Consider the following 7,537-nt stretch of genomic DNA (forward strand, 5'->3'; position numbering starts at 1 on the left):
CTTGCTGGACATTAGGTGACTAATAACTCATCTTCACTAACAGTCCTTATTAGTCATCATCGGCATCATTATCGTTAGCAGTATTATTCAGAAGAGTAAATATTTCTGAACTTCTGCTCTATGCAGGGTGCTGCTAGGGTCACAATATGAAAGCTTAATATAATATACTTGGTAAGATGGAAGAAGGAACCCACACTTCCGAGCAACTACGGGGTACCATGTGCTGTGCAAGTCTTATTGTATAGGTGATTTCATGTAACTCTTACAATGACCCTATGAGGTGGCATTACCTCTCCTATTTTACAGATGAGGAAGCTAAGGCTTCTAGGGATTAGTAACTTGCCCGAGGCTACACAGTCATTAAATGGAAGAGTCCAGATTAAAACTCAGAGCAGAATAATAACCTTATCCCAAAACTGAATAGTGCTTTACAAAGTGCTTCCATGTCCATGATTTAATTTGGTGCTCTTGAGAACTGTGCGTGGGGCATTAATATTTTAATTTATTTATTTTTATTTATTTTTATTTTTCAATGATAGTTGACATTCGATATTATTTTATATTGGTTTCAGGTGTATAGCATAGTGGTTAGACAGTTATATAATTTGCAGAGTGATCTCCCCCGATAAGTCTAGTACCCGTCTGACACCATACATAGTTATTATAATATTATTGACTATATTTCCCATGCTGTACTTTACATCCCTGTGACTATTTTGTAACTTCCAAGCTGCGCTTCTTAATTCCTTCAACTTTTCACCCAGCCTTCCAACCTTCCTCCCATCTGGCAACCATCAGTTTGTTCTCCGTACCTATGAATCTGTTTCCGTTTTGTTTGTTCATTTATTTCGTTATTTAAATTCCACGTATGAGTGAAATCATATAGTATTTGTCTTTCTCTGTCTGACTTATTTCACTTAACATAGGGGTATTTTTAATCCCTTTCCTGGGGAGGAAACAAGGCCTAGAGAGGTTAAGTGACTTGTGACTTGTCCAATTAGACCTCCAGTGAATCGCAAAATTAGGGCTAAAATGTAGGAGTTCTGACTTTGAATTCTGTGTGTTTTCACCTCTAACTGCTGTGTACTACTCTCAGCCTTGCACTAGGGGGTAGATAGAATGGGTTACAGTGGTTACAAATCAGACATAGTCTCTTCTCTCTTGGATCTTATAGTTTAATGATAGAAGCACATATGTATGTGTGTGTGTGTGTGTGTGTGTGTATGAGATATATTTATATCTCCTAAAGTGATAAATGATAGATCCAAATGAATGACGCAGACGGTAAACCTGGGAGTTGAGGTGTGGGAGAAATGATTGAGAATTTAGATGATCAAGGAAGGCTTCCTAAATGAAGATGGTTTGGAGGAAGAATAGGATACAGAAGTGGAGAGGGCTGGGAATGGGCAGAGAGATATTTCAAGCGAGGGCAAGTGTTGTAAGCCAGGCACTGAATTTAGTGTCACTGTTAGCTTATACTACCCCAGTTCAGAAAGGCCTCGAGGACTGCAATCCCAGTCTCCTTCCCCTCACACAGCATTTTATGTCTAAAGTTCAACACTCTGACTTTATCTATAGTGACATATTGGAGCCTGCCAGGACCTCCAGATACACACCAGATGTGTGCTCATGTTTGCTGCACAGTCTTGCTGTTCTGTGGAGCTCCAACACACACCGACCCCTTGCTCCTCCTACTGGTGTGTCAGGTGTCTGCTTCCTCCCCCTCCATCTCCTTTTTCTCGGTGTCTCAGCGTAGGTCAATGTCCTGGATGTGGTCTGCAACTCGTTTCTCATTGCCTCAGAAAGTGGTACTTGTTCTGTACCACACGTCCTGCCTGTGAACAATGGACCAACACTATCGCTTTTATAACAAGGTAACAACCCTTTTGTTCATATTTTAATAAGAAATTCTAATACAAACCTAATAACTACCTCAATTTCGGTCCAGACAAATGCTTGTTGTAATTGTTTTTTATAAAAAGACTTACATGAGGTATAATTCTTATCTGATTCCTTAGTCCATTTTAAGACCCTTTCTCCTTCTGTGGTTCATCCAGACAGTAAGATACAAGAAATTCCTGGTTCCACCAGCAATGTATATCAAATGGAGTTTAGGCCATTCTCCCCATCAGTGCAGAAGGGGGCACGTTCTTATTCATGAGATGGAGACCCTCTTAAAATCATCCAGAATGAATGTCTCTTGTCAGTGTGGGGGTCAGTATTCCACCCCCACACTCCTCCAGGCTGACATTTTAATCTGAGAGCGTGGAATAGTGGTTTTGATCTGGATTCACCGGCCATGGCTGACATTCATTTGACATCTAGCAATTATTGCTGTGTATTAATACTTTTTTAACCTTTTTTTAAAGAAAAATTTAAACACATGCAAATGAAATAAGGTAGTATATGAACTCCACTGTATCCATCACCCACATTCAATAATTCTCAGCTCATCACCAAATTTATTTAATCTGTATTCCTAATGATTCCCCCATTATCATTTTATTTATAAATATTTAAGTATGTGTCTCTGAAATATAAGGGCTCTTTAATACTTATTTTTAGAGCATATGTTTATTAGACTGGCATGGCAACTCTATAAAGAAAGAGATTAGAGCTTTTAAAATTATTATTACTTTCAAGTATACAGTGCATTGGTTAGACACTTATATAGTTTATAAAACAATCCCCCTCATTGCTCCTTCTCTCCTCTGGTTTTCCACCCAGCCAATATATTAATGCTAACTGCATTCCCTAAGCCATGCTCCCCATCCCTGTGACCATCTATCAACTAGCGTCCTTCTTTAACGCTTCACCCCATACTCCCAGCCCCGCAAGAGCTTTTTTACTTATTTATTTTTTTTAACATCGTAGCCTTAACTCAATGTTGGGGACACGGTAGATACTAAATAAATGTTTTTTGAATGATGGGCTTAATAAGGGAGTAAATAAATAATATTGTTAAGAGGGAGCAAGAGGTAAAGAAAAGTGCATATTTCTGTGGTCAGGCTTGATCTAATTGGCAGGGGCCATAATTCTGTTACAGGCCCAGGTATGTCTTCAGCAAGAACTCAGTAGGTGGGCCTTAAATGGGGAGGTAAGTCCTCGTCTCTCTGAGATTTAGTCAGGGCTTCCATTCTGAAGAGCTGAGACATATAGACACATATTTATATGTTTATAGACACATGAGGTGACCCTGCTTCATGGGAACAGTATGAGAGATAGAATATGACAGAGCCTGAGAGCCTGGGAAGGATCTATGCCTATAAACCATTTTATCTCATTTAATGTTTCTATTTCTGTTTTATTATTTCCTTCCTTTACCTTGGTTAAGCATTTCAACTTTATCTTAGGCTATGCAAGGGGACTTTTAAGGAAGAGTTTTATACTCGGTCTTAGACAAGGGAGCCCAAGGTAGAACAGCCAGCTTGGCGCCAACAGTCATTAGTGAGGCATCTCAACAGGAAGCTGGCTTTCGGAGGATCAGAGTCAAAGTCGTGGTGTTGTCGCTCTGTCTCACTTGGAGTCTCTCTTTCCATTGATGATCTTGGAAGGCTTTATTTTTATTTTAAAAAGTGGGAAGTTTCTTTCATTGGGGTGGTCCGACAGTTGATTTTAATTCTTTTGTAGTTTATGTGTTAATGACTTCTGCCTAGCAGGTCAAACCAGCAGCATGTTGGGTGGATGAGACTAGCCTGCCACTGCCATTTATAAGGAATTGAGAGCCCATCACTTTCTTTAAACCAAGACAGATTGGCCATCTGGCTAGAGATTGTGTTACCAACCATCATCTTCTTCTGAATTTTCATATTACCTTCTGTGAAGACGGTAAACATTGGTATAGAAATGTCTCTTACCTTTGGACTTCAAAAGGAAGGAGACCTTGACATAATTGTCCTAGCAGTTTGTCATCCAATATGGCCACGATATAGGTGAACAGATATTAGAACTCAGCTATTGTAGGGCATGGGTGGCAAGACAAAGCTTCCTCAAGGGCACCACTCGACATGAAAGACATGTCACACATCCTTGGGACTAGATCATGACACAGGAATTTGGTCAGTTGGTCAAATGTCCTTGAGTAGTTCTACCCTGATTAACCCTGACTCTAGCCCCGGGAAATAATGTTTGTTTTGTTTGACTGTTTTTTATTTTTTCATCAGACTGAGGCACTGGAAAGTCAAGGGTTAATAACTACAGGCATTTGTTATTCTGTCATTTGGGTGGAGCATTTAAGTTTAAGGAGGTAAGTACTGATAGTTATTTAGGTTGATATACTTTTGTTATTTCTGCTTTGCCTGTCGTGGGATTGTGTGTTGGAGTGGGGTGAGGGTGGGGAGTGCTGAACATGAGCTGTTTTTGGATTGGATTGTTAGTTGAAATGTTCCTGCTGCTTAGAGAGCATGCTAGGTAAAACTGCTCTGTCCTTTTGACCCTAAAGGCTTAAGGTTTTTAAATAGTCTTTCTATAGGTGATAAGTGTTCACATATACCTAGGAGACAAAGATCAGTACAGTAGACATAATCCTATGTAGTAGGTGTTCTTCAAAAGTGAAAGAATATAAAGCTTGGTCCCTAAAGAAGAGAGAGCGCTTTCTGTTCTGCTGGGAACAGGATGGTTGAGCTGGGCCACTTTACGATTTGCTAAACATGTGTCAGTTCATAACAACAAGAAAATTCCACATTTGGGATATTACGTGAGGATGTGTAGATCTTATAACCATCATGGTAAACACTGCTGGTTACCTACGCCAAGATCCATGCATTCCCTCTTCTTGCTTGCTAACAGAACTGTCCTTTTGTTGGGACAGTCATGAGTCCAGACTTGACAATGCTTCATAATCAGTCTAAGCCTGTTTCTACTTTTTCAGCTTTTATGACAGCTAGGGCCAGTCACAAGACCCAGATGTGGCCAATGAGATATGAGCAGATTTCTGCTGAGAAATCTTCCAGGAAATCTTTTGCTTTCCAGATAGGAAGAGGCAGACACAGCTGGCACCACCAGTCCCCCTTATTTCTGCCTTGAATACAGACTTGATAGCTGCATCAGCTATCTCTTGACGCGAAGCAACAGCAAATGCTAAAATTGTGAGGAGAAAACTTTTATGTATTTAAGCCATTATCATTCAGGCTTTCTATAAGAATTACACAAATGGATTCCTAATATGCCAAAATAATACAAGAGATGTTCGAGTGTATCAGATCGACATACCTATCATTTTGACAAGTTGGGCACTGCACATACAGATTATTTTCCTGGATTCTTTGATGACAGACCCTGAGAATTCTGAGTTGGAACAGTCGGTAATTCGGACGTGAGTTTATGCTATCTCGTGCAGTTTGCCTTCCTAATTACTTGTTCTAGATTGGCTCTGTTGAATTGAAGGAACCATGGTAGGATTCTAAATGACCATTTATAGTTCCTGTAGTCACGCTCAAAGCCTTTGTCCCCTCTTCTCTCTCAGCATTTCTATCGCATCAACCTCTCCCAGTTGTCCCATGTCTGCTGTGTGGGCTTGCTATAATTAGACTTACTGACGATTAAGAAAAATTCCTTTAAGATAGAGATGAGAACTCAGAGCTAGAGGAGGACTGGATGGGTTTGGGCATTTTATCTCTAGCCAGATGGCTGGTCTATATCGGTTTTTATATATTTTTATTATTATATATATTTTTTATTATTTATTATTACTTATGCCGACAGCACCTGGTCTTCCTAGGTGGTCTGCCATCCAAGTACTGACCAGGCCCGACCCTGCTTAGCTTCCGAGATCAGATGCGATCGGGGTTGGTCAGGGTGGCATGGCCGTAGACCATGGACCGTGGCTCCACTGGGGCACAAACCCAGGACCTTCTGTGTGTAAAGCAGACGTGCTAACCGCTACATTATGGAACCACGTCCTCTACTGGTTTTTAAAAAGTGATAGGTGGTAGTAGATCTTCGATTTTTTAATAAATGGCAGCGACAGTCTGGTCTTAACAGGTCATTGGTTTAGCTCGGTAGGCAGAGGTCATTAACACATAAATTTATTCAAGGGAACTGGGATTAACCAGATCAGACCACCCAATGAAAAAACATCCCACTTCTTTTAATAAAAATAAAAACCCTCCTAGGTTAGCACTGGAAGGATAGAGATTCCAGGCAGAGTGGATCTTCATCCAGAATCTCTTGTTTGTACAGCCTTTAGAGCTCTTTCGGCCCGTGGCTTCCCTCCTTCACCACTCCTGCAGACCACACTCATCACCCGTATGCAGTTGCCCACCTACTTGTGCTGATATTCTGAAGGGTTAATTAGATATCTTCAAGACAAAGATTTTCTGCCAGTTCTTTGGCTAAAGTAGGCTTGTCTCCTTTAAAATGGGCATTACTTTTAACCAGTACATGGGAAATGCTTGTACCTCTAAGGAGAAAACTCTGAAAGACTGGGAGGACACTTATTATCATACATTATCATTATTGTAAACCAGTACATATATACAAGGACTTCTGAATTTCCCTTAAATTAGAACTTTTCGTAAGTCTAGAAGATCTAAAATTATTTTCTTTGGAGCACTTTCTGTGCCAAATATTTATTATGAGCATTTCTTACGTGCAATCCGCTTTACACTTTTTGGTGTATTGATCAAAACTCTCTTGGTCGTAAGGAATAGAAATCTAACTTCTATTAGCGTAAAAGCGTAAGTCACTGCCAGGGCAGAGGTGAAGCTTCAGGAACAGTGAGATCCAGGAATACAAAATCTCATCAAGACTCTCTTCTTCCTTTTTTATCTCTTGTCTCTGCTTTCTTCTGCATAATGCTGTCATCCCCATAATATGGGGATTATGGCTTCAGGCAGCTCTAAAGTTAAGTCATTATAGCCTTGGGACCAACGAGGAAATATCATTCTTTGATCCCAATTTCATTAATAATAATTTCAGAATTCCCAGACAAGATGTCTGATAAACCAGACTTGGGCTGCATGCCCATCCCTATACCAGTCCCTGTGGCTATGAGGATGAAGTATTATAATTGACCTAGTCTGTGGCACAAACGTGTGGCAGCTGAATTATATGATTGGCAGGGCCCTCCAGAACCCTTGATTAGAATGGGGGAAGAGCAGTTCCACAAAAGAAAGGGGGCTCTTCCTGACCAGGCTGAGTAATGTATGTCCATCTCAGTACTTTATGTCATGTAATGCTCACAATAGTCCACGAAGGAAATACTGTTATCCATGTTTTACAGACAAGAAACGTGGGTAAACAGAGAGGTCAAGGAACTTGAACAAGTTTACACAGGTGAGAGGCAGCAGAGCTGGGATTCCACCCCTTTACTCCCTTCCAGGAAAAGCCATCTTGGTATCGAAGATGTTTTTCAGGCTTCTGTTTTCTTCTGGAGTTACTAACTTAAAATCAAGGATTCCTTGAGCCACTTAACTGGGTTGGCCCGGCCAGACCTGCAGGTGCTGTCAGGTCTCCGTTTCCCTTGCCATCTTTCCGCAGTGCTTGCCCGAGTCTCTGTGTGTTAGGTTCCCCCTCAGACTGGTGAGAAGGCTGCAGG

At 40.7% G+C, this 7,537-nt stretch overlaps 1 pseudogene; it reads right to left on the bottom strand.

Annotated features, from left to right (window-relative positions):
- Positions 1–5,694: 5,694 nt before the first annotated feature.
- LOC120610562 (uncharacterized) lies at positions 5,695–5,813 on the bottom strand (annotated as a pseudogene).
- Between the last annotated feature and the right edge of the window lie 1,724 nt (positions 5,814–7,537).

The sequence above is a fragment of the Pteropus medius genome, unplaced genomic scaffold, assembly GCF_902729225.1.
Source record: "Pteropus medius unplaced genomic scaffold, Ma_sr-lr_union100, whole genome shotgun sequence".
Lineage (NCBI taxonomy): Eukaryota > Metazoa > Chordata > Mammalia > Chiroptera > Pteropodidae > Pteropus > Pteropus medius.